General features: G+C 49.9%; 1 protein-coding gene across 9 annotated transcripts in view; it reads right to left on the bottom strand.

Annotated features, from left to right (window-relative positions):
* LOC132384983 (SRC kinase signaling inhibitor 1-like) overlaps positions 1-21,559 on the bottom strand; it is a 498,151-nt gene that overhangs the window by 225,851 nt on the left and 250,741 nt on the right. The gene's annotated exons all lie outside the window — the stretch shown is intronic.

Raw genomic sequence — 21,559 nt, 5'->3', positions numbered from 1 at the left:
GCCTCAGGTCCCACACCAACAGCTTCAGGAACAGTTACTACCACCCAATCATCCGGAAGGAGGTTCAGGAGCCTCAGGCCTCACACTACCAGGTTCAGGAACAGTTACTAACCCCCAGTCAACAGGAAGGAGGTACAGGAGTCTCAGGTCCCACACCACCAGGTTCAGAAACAGTCATTACCCCTCAACCAACAGGAAGGAAGTAAAGGAGCCTCAGGTCCCACACCACCAGGTTCAGGAACAGTCATTACCGCTCAACCATCAGGAAGGAGGTAAAGGAGCCTCAGGTCCCACACCACCAGCTTCAGGAACAGTTACTAACCCCCAACCATCAGGAAGGAGGTACAGGAGCCTCAGGTCCCACACCAGCAGCGTCAGGAACAGTTACTAACCCCCAATCATCAGGAAGGAGGTACAGGAGCCTCAGGTCCCACACCACCAGGTTCAGGAACAGTTATTACCCCTCAACCAACAGGAAGGAGGTACAGGAGCCTCAAGCCCCACACCACCAGGTTCAGGAACAGTTACCACCCCTCAACCATCAGGAAGGAAGTAAAGGAGCCTCAAGCCCCACACCACCAGGTTCAGGAACAGTTACCACCCCTCAACCATCAGGAAGGAAGTAAAGGAGCCTCAGGTCCCACACCACCAGCTTCAGGAACAGTTACTAACCCCCAACCATCAGGAAGGAGGTACAGGAGCCTCAGGTCCCACACCAGCAGCTTCAGGAACAGTTACTAACCCCCAATCATCAGGAAGGAGGTACAGGAGCCTCAGGTCCCACACCACCAGGTTCAGGAACAGTTATTACCCCTCAACCAACAGGAAGGAGGTACAGGAGCCTCAAGCCCCACACCACCAGGTTCAGGAACAGTTATCACCTCTCAACCATCAGGAAGGAGGTACTGGAGCCTCAGGTCCCACACCACCAGCTTCAGGAACAGTTACTACCCCCCAATCATCAGGAAGGAGGTACAGGAGTCTCAGGTCCCACACCACCAGGTTCAGGAACAGTTATTACCCCTCAACCAACAGGAAGGAGGTACAGGAGCCTCAGGTCCCACACCACCAGGCTCAGGAACAGTTAGCACCCCTCAACCATCAGGAAGGAAGTACAGGAGCCTCATGTCCCACACCACCAGGTTCAGGAATAGTCATTACACCTCACCCAACAGGAAGGAGGTACAGGAGTCTCAGGTCCCACACCACCAGGTTCAGGAACAGTTATCACCTCTCAACCATCAGGAAGGAGGTACAGGAGCCTCAAGCCCCACACCACCAGGTTCAGGAACAGTTACCACCCCTCAACCATCAGGAAGGAGGTACAGGAGCCTCAGGTCCCACACCACCAGCTTCAGGAACAGTTACTACCCCCCAATCATCAGGAAGGAGGTACAGGAGCCACAGGTCCCACACCACCAGGTTCAGGAACAGTTATTAGCCCTCAACCAACAGGAAGGAGGTACAGGAGCCTCAGGTCCCACACCAACAGCTTCAGGAACAGTTACTACCACCCAATCATCCGGAAGGAGGTTCAGGAGCCTCAGGCCTCACACTACCAGGTTCAGGAACAGTTACTAACCCCCAGTCAACAGGAAGGAGGTACAGGAGTCTCAGGTCCCACACCACCAGGTTCAGGAACAGTCATTACCCCTCAACCAACAGGAAGGAAGTAAAGGAGCCTCAGGTCCCACACCACCAGGTTCAGGAACAGTCATTACCGCTCAACCATCAGGAAGGAGGTAAAGGAGCCTCAGGTCCCACACCACCAGCTTCAGGAACAGTTACTAACCCCCAACCATCAGGAAGGAGGTACAGGAGCCTCAGGTCCCACACCAGCAGCTTCAGGAACAGTTACTAACCCCCAATCATCAGGAAGGAGGTACAGGAGCCTCAGGTCCCACACCACCAGGTTCAGGAACAGTTATTACCCCTCAACCAACAGGAAGGAGGTACAGGAGCCTCAAGCCCCACACCACCAGGTTCAGGAACAGTTACCACCCCTCAACCATCAGGAAGGAAGTAAAGGAGCCTCAAGCCCCACACCACCAGGTTCAGGAACAGTTACCACCCCTCAACCATCAGGAAGGAAGTAAAGGAGCCTCAGGTCCCACACCACCAGCTTCAGGAACAGTTACTAACCCCAAACCATCAGGAAGGAGGTACAGGAGCCTCAGGTCCCACACCAGCAGCTTCAGGAACAGTTACTAACCCCCAATCATCAGGAAGGAGGTACAGGAGCCTCAGGTCCCACACCACCAGGTTCAGGAACAGTTATTACCCCTCAACCAACAGGAAGGAGGTACAGGAGCCTCAAGCCCCACACCACCAGGTTCAGGAACAGTTATCACCTCTCAACCATCAGGAAGGAGGTACTGGAGCCTCAGGTCCCACACCACCAGGTTCAGGAACAGTTATCACCTCTCAACCATCAGGAAGGAGGTACAGGAGCCTCAGGTCCCACACCAACAGCTTCAGGAACAGTTACTACCACCCAATCATCAGGAAGGAGGTTCAGGAGCCTCAGGCCTCACACTACCAGGTTCAGGAACAGTTACTAACCCCCAGTCAACAGGAAGGAGGTACAGGAGTCTCAGGTCCCACTCCACCAGGTTCAGGAACAGTCATTACCCCTCAACCAACAGGAAGGAAGTAAAGGAGCCTCAGGTCCCACACCACCAGGTTCAGGAACAGTCATTACCCCTCAACCATCAGGAAGGAGGTACAGGAGCCTCAAGCCCCACACCACCAGGTTCAGGAACAGTCATTACCCCTCAACCAACAGGAAGGAGGTACAGGAGCCTCAGGCCCCACACAAACAGGTTCAGGAACAGTTACTAACCCCCAATCATCAGGAAGGAGGTACAGCAGCCTCAGGCCCCACACCACCAGGTTCAGGAACAGTTATTAGCCCTCAACCAACAGAAAGGAGGTACAGGAGCCTCAGGTCCCACACCAACAGCTTCAGGAACAGTCATTACCCCTCAACCAACAGGAAGGAAGTAAAGGAGCCTCAGGTCCCACACCACCAGGTTCAGGAACAGTCATTACCCCTCAACCATCAGGAAGGAGGTAAAGGAGCCTCAGGTCCCACACCACCAGCTTCAGGAACAGTTACTAACCCCCAACCATCAGGAAGGAGGTACAGGAGCCTCAGGTCCCACACCAGCAGCTTCAGGAACAGTTACTAACCCCCAATCATCAGGAAGGAGGTACAGGAGCCTCAGGTCCCACACCACCAGGTTCAGGAACAGTTATTACCCCTCAACCAACAGGAAGGAGGTACAGGAGCCTCAAGCCCCACACCACCAGGTTCAGGAACAGTTACCACCCCTCAACCATCAGGAAGGAAGTAAAGGAGCCTCAGGTCACACACCACCAGCTTCAGGAACAGTTACTAACCCCCAACCATCAGGAAGGAGGTACAGGAGCCTCAGGTCCCACACCAGCAGCTTCAGGAACAGTTACTAACCCCCAATCATCAGGAAGGAGGTACAGGAGCCTCAGGTCCCACACCACCAGGTTCAGGAACAGTTATTACCCCTCAACCAACAGGAAGGAGGTACAGGAGCCTCAAGCCCCACACCACCAGGTTCAGGAACAGTTATCACCTCTCAACCATCAGGAAGGAGGTACTGGAGCCTCAGGTCCCACACCACCAGCTTCAGGAACAGTTACTACCCCCCAATCATCAGGAAGGAGGTACAGGAGTCTCAGGTCCCACACCACCAGGTTCAGGAACAGTTATTACCCCTCAACCAACAGGAAGGAGGTACAGGAGCCTCAGGTCCCACACCACCAGGCTCAGGAACAGTTAGCACCCCTCAACCATCAGGAAGGAAGTACAGGAGCCTCATGTCCCACACCACCAGGTTCAGGAATAGTCATTACACCTCACCCAACAGGAAGGAGGTACAGGAGTCTCAGGTCCCACACCACCAGGTTCAGGAACAGTTATCACCTCTCAACCATGAGGAAGGAGGTACAGGAGCCTCAGGTCCCACACCAACAGCTTCAGGAACAGTTACTACCACCCAATCATCAGGAAGGAGGTTCAGGAGCCTCAGGCCTCACACTACCAGGTTCAGGAACAGTTACTAACCCCCAGTCAACAGGAAGGAGGTACAGGAGTCTCAGGTCCCACACCACCAGGTTCAGGAACAGTCATTACCCCTCAACCAACAGGAAGGAGGTACAGGAGCCTCAAGCCCCACACCACCAGGTTCAGGAACAGTTATCACCTCTCAACCATCAGGAAGGAGGTACTGGAGCCTCAGGTCCCACACCACCAGCTTCAGGAACAGTTACTAACCCCCAACCATCAGGAAGGAGGTACAGGAGCCTCAGGTCCCACACCAGCAGCTTCAGGAACAGTTACTAACCCCCAACCATCAGGAAGGAGGTACAGGAGCCTCAGGTCCCACACCACCAGGTTCAGGAACAGTTATTACCCCTCAACCAACAGGAAGGAGGTACAGGAGCCTCAAGCCCCACACCACCAGGTTCAGGAACAGTTACCACCCCTCAACCATCAGGAAGGAAGTAAAGGAGCCTCAGGTCCCACACCACCAGCTTCAGGAACAGTTACTAACCCCCAACCATCAGGAAGGAGGTACAGGAGCCTCAGGTCCCACACCAGCAGTTTCAGGAACAGTTACTAACCCCCAGTCATCAGGAAGGAGGTACAGGAGCCTCAGGTCCCACACCACCAGGTTCAGGAACAGTTATTACCCCTCAACCAACAGGAAGGAGGTACAGGAGCCTCAAGCCCCACACCACCAGGTTCAGGAACAGTTACCACCCCTCAACCATCAGGAAGGAAGTAAAGGAGCCTCAGGTCCCACACCACCAGGTTCAGGAACAGTTATCACCTCTCAACCATCAGTAAGGAGGTACAGGAGCCTCATGTCCCACACCACCAGGTTCAGGAACAGTTACTAACCCCCAATCATCAGGAAGGAAGTAAAGGAGCCTCAAGCCCCACACCACCAGGTTCAGGAACAGTTACCACCCCTCAACCATCAGGAAGGAAGTAAAGGAGCCTCAGGTCCCACACCACCAGCTTCAGGAACAGTTACTAACCCCCAACCATCAGGAAGGAGGTACAGGAGCCTCAGGTCCCACACCAGCAGCTTCAGGAACAGTTACTAACCCCCAATCATCAGGAAGGAGGTACAGGAGCCTCAGGTCCCACACCACCAGGTTCAGGAACAGTTATTACCCCTCAACCAACAGGAAGGAGGTACAGGAGCCTCAAGCCCCACACCACCAGGTTCAGGAACAGTTATCACCTCTCAACCATCAGGAAGGAGGTACTGGAGCCTCAGGTCCCACACCACCAGCTTCAGGAACAGTTACTACCCCCCAATCATCAGGAAGGAGGTACAGGAGTCTCAGGTCCCACACCACCAGGTTCAGGAACAGTTATTACCCATCAACCAACAGGAAGGAGGTACAGGAGCCTCAGGTCCCACACCACCAGGCTCAGGAACAGTTAGCACCCCTCAACCATCAGGAAGGAAGTACAGGAGCCTCATGTCCCACACCACCAGGTTCAGGAATAGTCATTACACCTCACCCAACAGGAAGGAGGTACAGGAGTCTCAGGTCCCACACCACCAGGTTCAGGAACAGTTATCACCTCTCAACCATCAGGAAGGAGGTACAGGAGCCTCATGTCCCACACCACCAGGTTCAGGAACAGTTATTACCCCTCAACCATCAGAAAGGAGGTACAGGAGCCTCATGTCCCACACCACCAGGTTCAGAAAAAGTTACTAACCCCCAATCATCAGGAAGGAGGTACAGCAGCCTCAGGCCCCACACCACCAGGTTCAGGAACAGTTTTTACCCCTCAACCATCAGGAAGGAGGTACAGGAGCCTCATGTCCCACACCAACAGCTTCAGGAACAGTTATCACCTCTTAACCATCAGGAAGGAGGTACAGGAGCCTCATGTCCCACACCAACAGATTCAGGAACAGTCATTACCCCTCAACCAACAGGAAGGAAGTAAAGGAGCCTCAGGTCCCACACCACCAGGTTCAGGAACAGTCATTACCCCTCAACCAACAGGAAGGAGGTACAGGAGTCTCAGGTCCCACACCACCAGGTTCAGGAACAGTCATTACCCCTCAAGCAACAGGAAGGAAGTAAAGGAGCCTCAGGTCCCACACCACCAGGTTCAGGAACAGTCATTACCCCCCAATCATCAGGAAGGAGGTACAGGAGCCTCAGGTCCCACACCACCAGCTTCAGGAACAGTTACTACCCCCCAATCATCAGGAAGGAGGTACAGGAGCCACAGGTCCCACACCACCAGGTTCAGGAACAGTTACCACCCCTCAACCATCAGGAAGGAGGTACAGGAGCCTCAGGTCCCACACCACCAGCTTCAGGAACAGTTACTACCCCCCAATCATCAGGAAGGAGGTACAGCAGCCTCAGGCCCCACACCACCAGGTTCAGGAACAGTTATTAGCCCTCAACCAACAGGAAGGAGGTACAGGAGCCTCAGGTCCCACACCAACAGCTTCAGGAACAGTTACTACCACCCAATCATCCGGAAGGAGGTTCAGGAGCCTCAGGCCTCACACTACCAGGTTCAGGAACAGTTACTAACCCCCAGTCAACAGGAAGGAGGTACAGGAGTCTCAGGTCCCACACCACCAGGTTCAGGAACAGTCATTACCCCTCAACCAACAGGAAGGAAGTAAAGGAGCGTCAGGTCCCACACCACCAGGTTCAGGAACAGTCATTACCCCTCAACCATCAGGAAGGAGGTAAAGGAGCCTCAGGTCCCACACCACCAGCTTCAGGAACAGTTATTACCCCTCAACCATCAGGAAGGAGGTACAGGAGCCTCAGGTCCCACACCAGCAGCTTCAGGAACAGTTACTAACCCCCAATCATCAGGAAGGAGGTACAGGAGCCTCAGGTCCCACACCACCAGGTTCAGGAACAGTTATTACCCCTCAACCAACAGGAAGGAGGTACAGGAGCCTCAAGCCCCACACCACCAGGTTCAGGAACAGTTACCACCCCTCAACCATCAGGAAGGAAGTAAAGGAGCCTCAAGCCCCACACCACCAGGTTCAGGAACAGTTACCACCCCTCAACCATCAGGAAGGAAGTAAAGGAGCCTCAGGTCCCACACCACCAGCTTCAGGAACAGTTACTAACCCCCAACCATCAGGAAGGAGGTACAGGAGCCTCAGGTCCCACACCACCAGGTTCAGGAACAGTTATTACCCCTCAACCAACAGGAAGGAGGTACAGGAGCCTCAAGCCCCACACCACCAGGTTCAGGAACAGTTACCACCCCTCAACCATCAGGAAGGAAGTAAAGGAGCCTCAGGTCCCACACCACCAGCTTCAGGAACAGTTACTAACCCCCAACCGTCAGGAAGGAGGTACAGGAGCCTCAGGTCCCACACCAGCAGTTTCAGGAACAGTTACTAACCCCCAGTCATCAGGAAGGAGGTACAGGAGCCTCAGGTCCCACACCACCAGGTTCAGGAACAGTTATTACCCCTCAACCAACAGGAAGGAGGTACAGGAGCCTCAAGCCCCACACCACCAGGTTCAGGAACAGTTACCACCCCTCAACCATCAGGAAGGAAGTAAAGGAGCCTCAGGTCCCACACCACCAGGTTCAGGAACAGTTATCACCTCTCAACCATCAGTAAGGAGGTACAGGAGCCTCATGTCCCACACCACCAGGTTCAGGAACAGTTACTAACCCCCAATCATCAGGAAGGAGGTACAGCAGCCTCAGGCCCCACACCACCAGGTTCAGGAACAGTTTTTACCCCTCAACCATCAGGAAGGAGGTACAGGAGCCTCATGTCCCACACCAACAGCTTCAGGAACAGTTATCACCTCTCAACCATCAGGAAGGAGGTACAGGAGCCTCATGTCCCACACCAACAGATTCAGGAACAGTCATTACCCCTCAACCAACAGGAAGGAAGTAAAGGAGCCTCAGGTCCCACACCACCAGGTTCAGGAACAGTCATTACCCCTCAACCAACAGGAAGGAGGTACAGGAGTCTCAGGTCCCACACCACCAGGTTCAGGAACAGTCATTACCCCTCAAGCAACAGGAAGGAAGTGAAGGAGCCTCAGGTCCCACACCACCAGGTTCAGGAACAGTCATTACCCCTCAACCATCAGGAAGGAGGTACAGGAGCCTCAAGCCCCACACCACCAGGTTCAGGAACAGTTACCAACCCTCAACCATCAGGAAGGAGGTACAGGAGCCTCAGGTCCCACACCACCAGCTTCAGGAACAGTTACTACCCCCCAATCATCAGGAAGGAGGTACAGGAGCCACAGGTCCCACACCACCAGGTTCAGGAACAGTTATTACCCCTCAACCAACAGGAAGGAGGTACAGGAGCCTCAGGCCCCACACAAACAGGTTCAGGAACAGTTACTAACCCCCAATCATCAGGAAGGAGGTACAGCAGCCTCAGGCCCCACACCACCAGGTTCAGGAACAGTTATTACCCCTCAACCAACAGGAAGGAGGTACAGGAGCCTCAGGTCCCACACCAACAGCTTCAGGAACAGTTACTACCACCCAATCATCCGGAAGGAGGTTCAGGAGCCTCAGGCCTCACACTACCAGGTTCAGGAACAGTTACTAACCCCCAGTCAACAGGAAGGAGGTACAGGAGTCTCAGGTCCCACACCACCAGGTTCAGGAACAGTCATTACCCCTCAACCATCAGGAAGGAGGTACAGGAGCCTCAAGCCCCACACCACCAGGTTCAGGAACAGTTACCACCCCTCAACCATCAGGAAGGAGGTACAGGAGCCTCAGGTCCCACACCACCAGCTTCAGGAACAGTTACTACCCCCCAATCATCAGGAAGGAGGTACAGGAGCCACAGGTCCCACACCACCAGGTTCAGGAACAGTTATTACCCCTCAACCAACAGGAAGGAGGTACAGGAGCCTCAGGCCCCACACAAACAGGTTCAGGAACAGTTACTAACCCCCAATCATCAGGAAGGAGGTACAGCAGCCTCAGGCCCCACACCACCAGGTTCAGGAACAGTTATTAGCCCTCAAACAACAGGAAGGAGGTACAGGAGCCTCAGGTCCCACACCAACAGCTTCAGGAACAGTTACTACCACCCAATCATCCGGAAGGAGGTTCAGGAGCCTCAGGCCTCACACTACCAGGTTCAGGAACAGTTACTAACCCCCAGTCAACAGGAAGGAGGTACAGGAGTCTCAGGTCCCACACCACCAGGTTCAGGAACAGTCATTACCCCTCAACCAACAGGAAGGAAGTAAAGGAGCCTCAGGTCCCACACCACCAGGTTCAGGAACAGTCATTACCCCTCAACCATCAGGAAGGAGGTAAAGGAGCCTCAGGTCCCACACCACCAGCTTCAGGAACAGTTACTACCCCCCAATCATCAGGAAGGAGGTACAGGAGCCACAGGTCCCACACCACCAGGTTCAGGAACAGTTATTACCCCTCAACCAACAGGAAGGAGGTACAGGAGCCTCAGGCCCCACACAAACAGGTTCAGGAACAGTTACTAACCCCCAATCATCAGGAAGGAGGTACAGCAGCCTCAGGCCCCACACCACCAGGTTCAGGAACAGTTATTAGCCCTCAACCAACAGGAAGGAGGTACAGGAGCCTCAGGTCCCACACCAACAGCTTCAGGAACAGTTACTACCACCCAATCATCCGGAAGGAGGTTCAGGAGCCTCAGGCCTCACACTACCAGGTTCAGGAACAGTTACTAACCCCCAGTCAACAGGAAGGAGGTACAGGAGTCTCAGGTCCCACACCACCAGGTTCAGGAACAGTCATTACCCCTCAACCATCAGGAAGGAGGTAAAGGAGCCTCAGGTCCCACACCACCAGCTTCAGGAACAGTTACTAACCCCCAACCATCAGGAAGGAGGTACAGGAGCCTCAGGTCCCACACCAGCAGCTTCAGGAACAGTTACTAACCCCCAATCATCAGGAAGGAGGTACAGGAGCCTCAGGTCCCACACCACCAGGTTCAGGAACAGTTATTACCCCTCAACCAACAGGAAGGAGGTACAGGAGCCTCAAGCCCCACACCACCAGGTTCAGAAAAAGTTACTAACCCCCAATCATCAGGAAGGAGGTACAGCAGCCTCAGGCCCCACACCACCAGGTTCAGGAACAGTTTTTACCCCTCAACCATCAGGAAGGAGGTACAGGAGCCTCATGTCCCACACCAACAGCTTCAGGAACAGTTATCACCTCTCAACCATCAGGAAGGAGGTACAGGAGCCTCATGTCCCACACCAACAGATTCAGGAACAGTCATTACCCCTCAACCAACAGGAAGGAAGTAAAGGAGCCTCAGGTCCCACACCACCAGGTTCAGGAACAGTCATTACCCCTCAACCAACAGGAAGGAGGTACAGGAGTCTCAGGTCCCACACCACCAGGTTCAGGAACAGTCATTACCCCTCAAGCAACAGGAAGGAAGTAAAGGAGCCTCAGGTCCCACACCACCAGGTTCAGGAACAGTCATTACCCCTCAACCATCAGGAAGGAGGTACAGGAGCCTCAAGCCCCACACCACCAGGTTCAGGAACAGTTACCACCCCTCAACCATCAGGAAGGAGGTACAGGAGCCTCAGGTCCCACACCACCAGCTTCAGGAACAGTTACTACCCCCCAATCATCAGGAAGGAGGTACAGGAGCCACAGGTCCCACACCACCAGGTTCAGGAACAGTTATTACCCCTCAACCAACAGGAAGGAGGTACAGGAGCCTCAGGCCCCACACAAACAGGTTCAGGAACAGTTACTAACCCCCAATCATCAGGAAGGAGGTACAGCAGCCTCAGGCCCCACACCACCAGGTTCAGGAACAGTTATTAGCCCTCAACCAACAGGAAGGAGGTACAGGAGCCTCAGGCCCCACACCACCAAGTTCAGGAACCGTTATTGCCCCTCAACCATCAGGAAGGAGGTACAGGAGCCTCAAGCCCCACACCACCAGGTTCAGGAACAGTTACCACCCCTCAACCATCAGGAAGGAAGTAAAGGAGCCTCAGGTCCCATACCACCAGGTTCAGGAACAGTTATCACCTCTCAACCATCAGGAAGGAGGTACTGGAGCCTCAGGTCCCACACCACCAGCTTCAGGAACAGTTACTACCCCCCAATCATCAGGAAGGAGGTACAGGAGTCTCAGGTCCCACACCACCAGGTTCAGGAACAGTTATTACCTCTCAACCATCAGGAAGGAGGTACAGGAGCCTCATGTCCCACACCAACAGATTCAGGAACAGTCATTACCCCTCAACCAACAGGAAGGAAGTAAAGGAGCCTCAGGTCCCACACCACCAGGTTCAGGAACAGTCATTACCCCTCAACCAACAGGATGGAGGTACAGGAGTCTCAGGTCCCACACCACCAGGTTCAGGAACAGTCATTACCCCTCAAGCAACAGGAAGGAAGTAAAGGAGCCTCAGGTCCCACACCACCAGGTTCAGGAACAGTCATTACCCCTCAACCATCAGGAAGGAGGTACAGGAGCCTCAAGCCCCACACCACCAGGTTCAGGAACAGTTACCACCCCTCAACCATCAGGAAGGAGGTACAGGAGCCTCAGGTCCCACACCACCAGCTTCAGGAACAGTTACTACCCCCCAATCATCAGGAAGGAGGTACAGGAGCCACAGGTCCCACACCACCAGGTTCAGGAACAGTTATTACCCCTCAACCAACAGGAAGGAGGTACAGGAGCCTCAGGCCCCACACAAACAGGTTCAGGAACAGTTACTAACCCCCAATCATCAGGAAGGAGGTACAGCAGCCTCAGGCCCCACACCACCAGGTTCAGGAACCGTTATTAGCCCTCAACCAACAGGAAGGAGGTACAGGAGCCTCAGGCCCCACACCACCAAGTTCAGGAACCGTTATTGCCCCTCAACCATCAGGAAGGAGGTACAGGAGCCTCAAGCCCCACACCACCAGGTTCAGGAACAGTTACCACCCCTCAACCATCAGGAAGGAAGTAAAGGAGCCTCAGGTCCCATACCACCAGGTTCAGGAACAGTTATCACCTCTCAACCATCAGGAAGGAGGTACTGGAGCCTCAGGTCCCACAGCACCAGCTTCAGGAACAGTTACTACCCCCCAATCATCAGGAAGGAGGCACAGGAGTCTCAGGTCCCACACCACCAGGTTCAGGAACAGTTATTAACCAACAGGAAGGAGGTACAGGAGTCTCAGGTCCCACACCACCAGGCTCAGGAACAGTTAGCACCCCTCAACCATCAGGAAGGAAGTACAGGAGCCTCATGTCCCACACCACCAGGTTCAGGAATAGTCATTACACCTCACCCAACAGGAAGGAGGTACAGGAGTCTCAGGTCCCACACCACCAGGTTCAGGAACAGTTATCACCTCTCAACCATCAGGAAGGAGGTACAGGAGCCTCAGGGCCCACACCAACAGCTTCAGGAACAGTTACTACCCCCCAATCATCAGGAACGAGGTACAGGAGCCTCAGGACCCACACCACCAGGTTCAGGAACAGTTATTACCCCTCAACCAACAGGAAGGAGGTACAGGAGCCTCAGGCCCCACACAACCAGGTTCAGGAACAGTTACTAACCCCCAATCATCAGGAAGGAGGTACAGCAGCCTCAGGCCCCACACCTCCAAGTTCAGGAACAGTTATTAGCCCTCAACCAACAGGAAGGAGGTACAGGAGCCTCAGGCCCCACACCACCAGGCTCAGGAACAGTTACCACCCCTCAACCATCAGGAAGGAAGTAAAGGAGCCTCAGGTCCCACACCAACAGCTTCAGGAACAGTTACTACCCCCCCCCAATCATCAGGTAGGAGGTTCAGGAGCCTCAGGCCCCACACCACCAGGTTCAGGAACAGTTATTACCCCTCAACCTACAGGAAGGAGGTACTGGAGTCTCAGGTCCCACACCACCAGGTTCAGGAACAGTCATTACCCCTCAACCAACAGGAAGGAAGTAAAGGAGCCTCAGGTCCCACACCACCATGTTCAGGAACAGTCATTACCCCTCAACCATCAGGAAGGAGGTACAGGAGCCTCAAGCCCCACACCACCAGGTTCAGGAACAGTTACCACCCCTCAACCATCAGGAAGGAAGTAAAGGAGCCTCAGGTCCCACACCACCAGGTTCAGGAACAGTTATCACCTCTCAACCATCAGGAAGGAGGTACAGGAGCCTCAGGTCCCACACCACCAGTTTCAGGAACAGTTACTACCCCCCAATCATCAGGAAGGAGGTACAGGAGCCTCAGGTCCCACACCACCAGGTTCAGGAACAGTTATTACTCCTGAAGCAACAGGAAGAAGGTACAGGAGCCTCAGGCCCCATACAACCAGGTTCAGTAACCGTTACTACCCCCCAATCATCAGGAAGGAGGTACAGCAGCCTCAGGCCCCACACCACCAGGTTCAGGAACAGTTATTACCCCTCAACCATCAGCCTCTTGAACCAAAGGGGTTAATTTCACTTGCCCCATCACTGAACAGTTCCCACCGCCTATGGATTCACTTTCAAAGAGACTCTTCATCTCATGTTCTTGATACTTATTGCTTATTTATTTATTATTATTGTTTCTTTTTATTCTTTCTTTTCGTGTTTGCACAGTTTGTTGTCTTTTGCACACTGATTGTCTATCCCTTTGGTGCGGTCTTTCATTGATTGTATTATGGTTATTGGATTTATTGAGTATGTCCACAAGAAAATGAATCTCAGGACTGTATTTGGTGACATATATATACTTTGATAATAAATTTACTTTGAACTTTAAATATCTGTGATGGGTGGAAGAGAAGCCCTGATGATCCCCTCAGCAGTCCTCTCACAATCCTTCATCAGAACTTGTGGCCAGTTGCCTTGCAATTCCCCTACCAGACAATGATACAGTTGGTCAGAACACTCTTGATGATTTCAGGTGTATCTCTTCTAATGTTGAAGCCTCTGTTGGGTTACTCTTCTCAATGGGCTGGACTAATGAGTAGTGGTTTCCGATGAGCAGAGGATTGTGTTGTGTCCTTAATAGATTTTGTTCAAAAATCAAAAGCTGGATCAATGCAACGTCACAATAGACACTGGCTGCATCTTCAACAGTCCCAAAGGTTTTGCCTGACAGCCTTATCCAGAGATTCATTACATGACTAGTGGATTACAGAGGCAGTAGTACTATCGTCTGAAACCTGGTAATGTGTTAACATATGGGTTCACATATGAAGAACGCTGGATTGGGCAAACTAGCAGTTAACAAGCACCGTGCAGAACTAGTGCTAAGAGAGAGAAACTGGAAATTGGTAGAGGGGTAGGGGTGGGAGGAAACCAGTAATTCCATCCCTGTTCTTCCTTCCATTCATTACCATTACCTTACATTTGCTTATATTGCATTTAGGTTAAAGAATACGTCGTCGCCAGCAACCAATTAAACGAACAGCGACATCCTGCAGACAGTACACAAAACTACTTCTTCTCATTCTTCTTTTAAATAAGCTTCTACCACTAATCTGTGTGCAATTGGAGCCTGTAGTTTTCATTTTGATTATGTGCTCTTGGGCCGACTGAGTGATCTGGAACTTTTGCTGTCTCTGAGGCAATTCAGCGTGGCTGAGAGTGAGATTGGGAATGGAGTACCACACACAAAATGCTGGTGGAACACAGCAGGCCAGGCAGCATCTATAGCGAGAAGCGCTGTCAACGTTTCGGGCTGAGACCCTTCATCAGGACGAAGGGTTCTGACGAAGGGTCTCAGCCCGAAACGTCGACAGTGCTTCTTCCTATAGATGCTGCCTGGCTTGCTGCATTCCACCAGCATTTTGTGTGTGTTGCTTGAATTTCCAGCATCTGCAGATTTCCTCGTGTTTGGGAATGGGGTGTCTGGCCTAATGGCGCAGTGCGAATCCATGATCAATTCTCGACCAACTCATTGATTAAAGCATCAAGCTAGATTGAAATCATTGAGGACAAGAGTGGAAGGTGAGCAGGTGAGCCTGCATTTAAACAGTCTCCTTCTCGCTCACTGCTGCCGGAGCAAGGTACAGAGTTATTTTACGTGATTTTGATTGGGGTGGACTGGCTCTGTGGCCTGCTGTCAATGAACGGCAGCGCTAATTTGAACTGAACTGAACTAAACTGAACATTCCTAGACTATGTCAAAGTCTCTGTGATTTGATGCTTAATATTCTGTCTGTTATTTGTTTGTATTTTGCCATTTGCGAGATTTGTTCTTTTGTTCTTTGAACAGTTCCATGGTGTTTCTTAGTTTCATGGCTGTCTGTGGGAAGACAGACATATTTCAGGTTTGTATACTGTCCATATACTTTGATAATGAATGTACTTTGAACTCATTTTTAGAACTTCTATTTCTGTTTTAAACAGAACACCACAGCACAGTAAAGGCTCTTCGGCCCACGATGTTGTGATCAATCTAACCCTTCCCTTCCACAACGCCCTTCACTTCTCTATGATCCAAATGCCTATCTAAGAGATTTTAAAATATCCTTAATGTATCTACCTGTACCACTACCCTGGCAGGACGCTCCATGCATCAACCACTCTCTGCTATTTCCCCCTATACTTTCCTCCGATCACCTTAAAATTGTAACACAAGAAATTCTGAAGGTTCTGGAAATCCAAAGGAAACGAACACACACACACACACACCCCCCCCCCCCCCCCAGAGGAACTCAGATAGCATCTATGGAAATGAACAAACAGCCGTTTCTGGCCGATGTCCTTCTTCTGTACTTTTAAAATGACACCCTCTTGTATTATTTCATTTTCGACCTGGGAAAAAGTCTCTCGTTATTGATTCAATCTCTGCCTCTTATCATCTTGTATGCCTCTATCAAATCACCTCTCATCTTCTCTCATTCCAAAAAGAAAAGCCCTCGTTCACTCAATTTACCCTCACAATGAGCAGTCAACAAATGACACAGTATTAAATTGAAATCATCTGAAATAAACTGAATATTCCTAGACAATGTCTCTGTGCTTTGAGGTTTATTATTTTGTGTCATTTGTTCTTTTTTTGCCATTTGTGTGATTTGTTCTTTTTTTTGCGCGTTGGATGTTCGATGTTTTCTTTGAACAGGTTCCATGGTGTTTCTTTGTTTGGGGGCTGTCTGTGGGAAGATGAATCTCAGGGTTGTATACTGCATACATACTTCGATAATAAATGTAAGAACAAAATTACTATAAATTACAAAATTAAAAATGATCCAAACAGGAATAACAAGGTGGCATTCATGAACCATTCAGAAACCTGATGGTGGAGGGGAAGAAGCTGTTCCTGAACCGCAGAGTTTGGGAAATCAAATGGGAGTAATGAGAAGAAGATGATGAGGGGGCTTGGAGGACCAGTAGTTGAAATGAAGTTGCCTTGCATTTGTTCAGCAGAATGGGAAAACTAGAGGCTGAAAGTCCTCCCATGTCCGTTAGGAGTTTTTAGATTCTCTGTAAACACAAGGTGCTCTGGTTTCCTCACACATTCCAAGGACAAACAGGTTAGGGTTAGTGAACTGTGGGCAAGCTATGTTGACACAAAAACCTGCGGATTGTCTTTCCTGTGGAAAGGGTTAGCATATGAAGACCAACTGACAGCTCTAGGCCTGTACTCACTGGAACTTAGAATAAAAGGGTGGGGGGGGGAAAGAAGCTTCATTGAAACCTATCAAATGTTGAAAGGCTTCGATAGAGTGGATGTGGAGAGGATGTTTCCCATGGTTGGGGAGTCTAAGACCAGGTGGCCACAGCCTCAGTATAGAAGGACATCTATTTAGAATGGAGATGAGGATGAATTTCTTTAGCCAGAGGGCGATGAATCTGTGGAATTCATTGCCACAGGCGGCTGTGGAGGTCAAATAATGGGTATATTTTAGGCAGAGGTTGATAGATTCTGGATTAGTCAGGGCATAAAGAGTTATGGGGAGAAGGCAGGAGATTGGGGCTGAGGGGGAAATGGATCAGCCGTGATGAAATGCTGGAGAAGACACGATCGGCTAAATACTCTAACTTTGTTCCTATGTCGACACCAGAAGAATGACAACACATACAGGCTGCCCAGCACAATCCTGTGGACTGTGTTGGTTGTTGATGCAAAACAATGCACTTCACTCTATGTTTCAATATACATGCAACAAAGAAAGATAATCTTTAAACTTCATTGTCTGCCAAGAGGATTGGGGCTGTATCATCCGTGGGTCCAACTGGTCACATCCGACTGACAGCCCAATTCATATTTTTTGAGTTAAAAAAAATCATCTTTGTGCATTTTGTGGTCATTCTCAACATTTATCTCCCCAATTCTTCACCGAGCAGTAACACATCATTTCCATCTATGTACAGTAGGCAAGTTCCCCTGGTAAAGTCCTGCATCACTTTAAGACCATATGACATAGGAGCAAAATCAGGCCATTTGGCCCATTGAATCTGCTCTGCCATTCCATTAAGGCTGATTTATTATCCCTCTCAACTCCATCTCCTGCTTTCTTCCTGTAACATTTGATACCTGACTAATCAAGAACTATCAACCGCAGCTTTAAATATCCCAATGACTTGGCCACCACAGCTGTCTGTGGCAATAAACCCACACATTCGCCACCCTCAGAATTTAAGGCCACTGCTAGTGGGCACAATCACCAGAGCTGGCTCCTTCACGAGGTCGTTCACACCTCAGTGGGGTATCATTAACCAGTGCTGAGTGATTACAAGTCCGCAAAAGTCATAAAATGAAGAGTTTTTAAAATTGAAGGCCTTGCAATCACATGCAAATTCAGTCTCCGGCCATTGGCTGAGACAGAAGAGCCAGGATGAACTTTAAACACAGTGATGGTATTTAGTTAGAAATTAATGGGCCACACTGGGCAGGAATGCATTTAAGAGCCAGCCAATCAAACTGAACACAAAACAGCTCGTGAGGTGCCAGGCGGCCATGCGCAGTTGTGAAATTAGCATCAGTGATGTGCCGTACATTTTTGTGCTGGTATGCTGTTGATTTGTATTCAGAGGTGTGAGATGTTATAAAGGAGTTTCAATCAGGCTTTTGTGCCGGCAAACTAACAATGATGAGACATGGATTTATCTAATTTACAACCCCTCCACCTTTGCCCTTATACTACCAGCTACATTACCCTTTACCTTTCTCCACCCCCACTCTCTCAATTAGCTCATTACCCACAAATTCCTCCCTCCTGTCTCTCTTCACCTGACTTCCTCGTTATTCCATCTATTTGTCCTCCATGCTGTCCTATCAGTTTCCACATTCTTCAGCCCAGCGTCACTTCCACCTGCCAGCTTCTTAAATGATTTCCACTTCCTCACCTGCCTATCACCCTCTCACTTGGGTCCACCTATCACCTGCCAACACTTTGCTACACCCTGTTATCAGATCACTCTACGTTATGTCCATTTACTGTTGGAACCCAAGCGACTCAACCATACGATTCTAAAACATTCCTCATGCAAAGATATAGGAGCAGAATTAGGCCACTTGGCCGATTGAGTCTACTCTACCATTTCATCATGGCTGATCCATTTTCTCTCTAAGCCCCAATTTCCTGCCTTCTGCCCCGACTAATCAAGAATCTATCAGCCTCTGCCTTAAATATACCCAATGACTTGGCATCCAGATTCACCTGTGGCTACGAATTCCACAGATTCACCACCACTAAAGAAATTCCTTCTGCTCTCCGTTCTAAATGGACATCCCTCTATTTGAGGCTGTGCCCTATTGTCCTAGACTCCCCCACCATAGGAAACATCCTCTCCACATCCACTCTACCTGTGCCCTCTGGTCCTAGACTCCCCCACCATAGGAAACATCCTCTCCACATCCACTCTATCTGTGCCCTATTGTCCTAGACTCCCCCACCATAGGAAACATCCTCTGCACAGCCAGTCTATCGAGGCCTTTCAACATTTGAAAGGTTTCAATGAGACCCACTCCTCATTCTTCTGAATTCCAGGGAGTACAGGCCCAGAGCCATCAAATGCTCCTCATATGATAAGCCTTTCAATCCTGGAATAATTTTCGTAAACCTCCTTTGAACCATTTCCAATGTAAGCACATTCTTTCTTCAATAAGGGGCCCAAAACTGCTCAAAGTACTCCAAGTTAGGCCTCACCTGTGCCTTATAAATCCTCAACATTATATCTTTGCTTTAATATTCTAGTCCTCGCGAAATGAAAAAGGTAAAGGGCTGAAGGAACAGAAGGGGTGAGAGGAGCCAGAATGGGGAATGGAGAAAGAGAGGGGGAGGAGCGAGGATAAATGACTGGAAGTTAGAGGAATCGATGTTCAGTTTAGTTTGTAGTGAATCCTGTCATTAGCCTGAGCTGACTTCTCACACACTGCCCAAGGCTGTGTAAATAACTAAACACCATTTACAGTTTAGGCTCAGGGAAAAATGAAGTGACAGCTGACCAGTCTTCTTGGCTAATTCAAATGTTCTTGTTATACTGAACTCAGGTCTCTGGCACCAAGTCTGGCTCTCTGGCTCAGAATGGAAGGGGTATGGAGGTTTGATGTTGTGGACATCCTGAGTCATGGCTGAAAGAAGATCCTAGTTGTGAGCTTAACATCCAAGGATACAAGGAAAGGACAGGCAGGTCGGCAGAGGGGCAGGGTAGCTCTGTTAGTAAGAAATGAAATCAAATCTTTAGATGGGGTTAACATCGGATCAGAAGATGTAGAATCCTTGTTGGGTAGAGTTAAGAAACTGCAAGGGTGAAAAGACCCTGATGGGAATTATAAACAGGCCTCCAATAGTAGACAGGATGTGGGACATAAATTACAGAAGTGGATAGAAAAGGCATGTAATAAGGGCAACACTACAAAAGTGATGGGGGATTTCAATTTTCAGGTAGATTTGGAAGATCAGGTGGGTGCTGGATCCCAGACAGATAGGGAATTTGTAGAATGCCCACAAGATGGCTTTCTAAAACAACTTGTGATTGAGCCCACTAGGGGAAAGGCAATTCTGGATTAGGTGTTGCGTAATGAACCAGATTTGATTAAGGAGTTTAAGATAAAGGAACCCTTAGGAGCCAGTGATTATAATACAACAGTATTCACCCTTCAGTTTGAGAAGGTGAAATTAAGAGTGGAGTAAAGAAAATTACAGAAACATGAGAAAGAAGCTGGCTACAGTTGACTGGAAGGGGTCATTAGCAGGGATGACAGCAGAACAGCAATGGCTGGAGTTTCTGGGGGATATTCAGAAGATACATCCCAAAGATGAAGAAGCATTCTAAGAGGAGGATGAGGCAACCGTGGTTGACAAGGGAAATCAAGGATAGCATAAAAGCAAAAGAGAGGACATATAATATCGTAAATGTTAGTGGGATGGTAGAGGATTGGGCAGCTTTTAATTACCAACAGAAGCCAACTAAAAAAACTATAAAGAGAAAAGATGAAATATGAAGGTAAGCTAGCCAATAATACAAAAGAGGATACAAAAAGTTTTTTCAGATATATCAAGAGTAAAAGAAAGATGAGATTGTATCGCTGGAAAAAGACGCTGGAGAGGTAGTAATGGGAGACAAAGAAATGGTGGACAAACTTACTAAGGATTTTACGTCAGTCTTCACTGTGGAAGACATGAGCAATATGCCAGAAATGCGAAATTGTCAGGGAACAGAAGTGAGTGCCATTGCTATAATGAAGGAGAAGCTGCTTGGGAATCTGAAAGGTCTGAAGGTAGAAAAGTCACCTGGACCCGATGGACTACACGTCAGAGTTCTGAACGAGGTAGCTGACAGATTGTGGAGGCATTAGTAATAATCTTTCAAAAATCACTGGATTCCGGAGGACTAAAAAATTGCAAGTATCACTCCACTGTTTAAGGGAGGGAGGTAGAAGAAAGGAATTTATAGGTCAGTTAGCCTGACTTTAGTGGCTGGAAAGTTTCGGGGCACTGGGCTGCACATGATAAAGTAGGCTTTCCTGAAGGGTTTCCTGAAGGAAAACTCTTCCTGGACAAACCTATTAGAACTCCTAGAGGAAATAACAGCCAGGATAGACAAAGGAGTGTCACTGGATTTACTTGGATTTTTAGAAGGCCTTTGACAAGGTACCGCTCATGAGGCTGCTTAACAAGATAAGAGCCTATGACTGGAAGGGGGCAAAGAGTGGAAATAAGGGGGGCCATTTCTGATTGGCTGCCAGTGATTAATGGTGTGCCACAGGAGGTCAGTATCGTGATCACTTCTTTTCATGCTATATGTGAATGCTTTGGATGAATGTGTTGATGGCTTTGTGGCCAAGTTTGCAGAAGATACAAAGATAGGTGGAGCAGCAGGTAGTGTTGAGGAAGCAGGGTGTCTGCAGAATCTTAGACAGATTAGGAGAATGGGCAAAGAAGTGGCAGATGGAGTATAGTGTAGGGAAGTGTATGGTCATGCACTTTGGTGGAAGGAATAAAAGTGCAGACTATTTTCTAAATGGGAGAAAATTCAAAAATCTGAGGTGCCAAAGAAATTGGCTGTCCTCTAAAGGTTAACTTCTAGGATTCCCTAAAGGTTA

This window comes from Hypanus sabinus, chromosome X1, assembly GCF_030144855.1.
Source record: "Hypanus sabinus isolate sHypSab1 chromosome X1, sHypSab1.hap1, whole genome shotgun sequence".
In the NCBI taxonomy this organism is placed as follows: Eukaryota; Metazoa; Chordata; class Chondrichthyes; order Myliobatiformes; family Dasyatidae; genus Hypanus; species Hypanus sabinus.
Note: the sequence above shows the minus strand (reverse complement) of the source record. Positions and strands in the feature narration are given on the sequence as shown.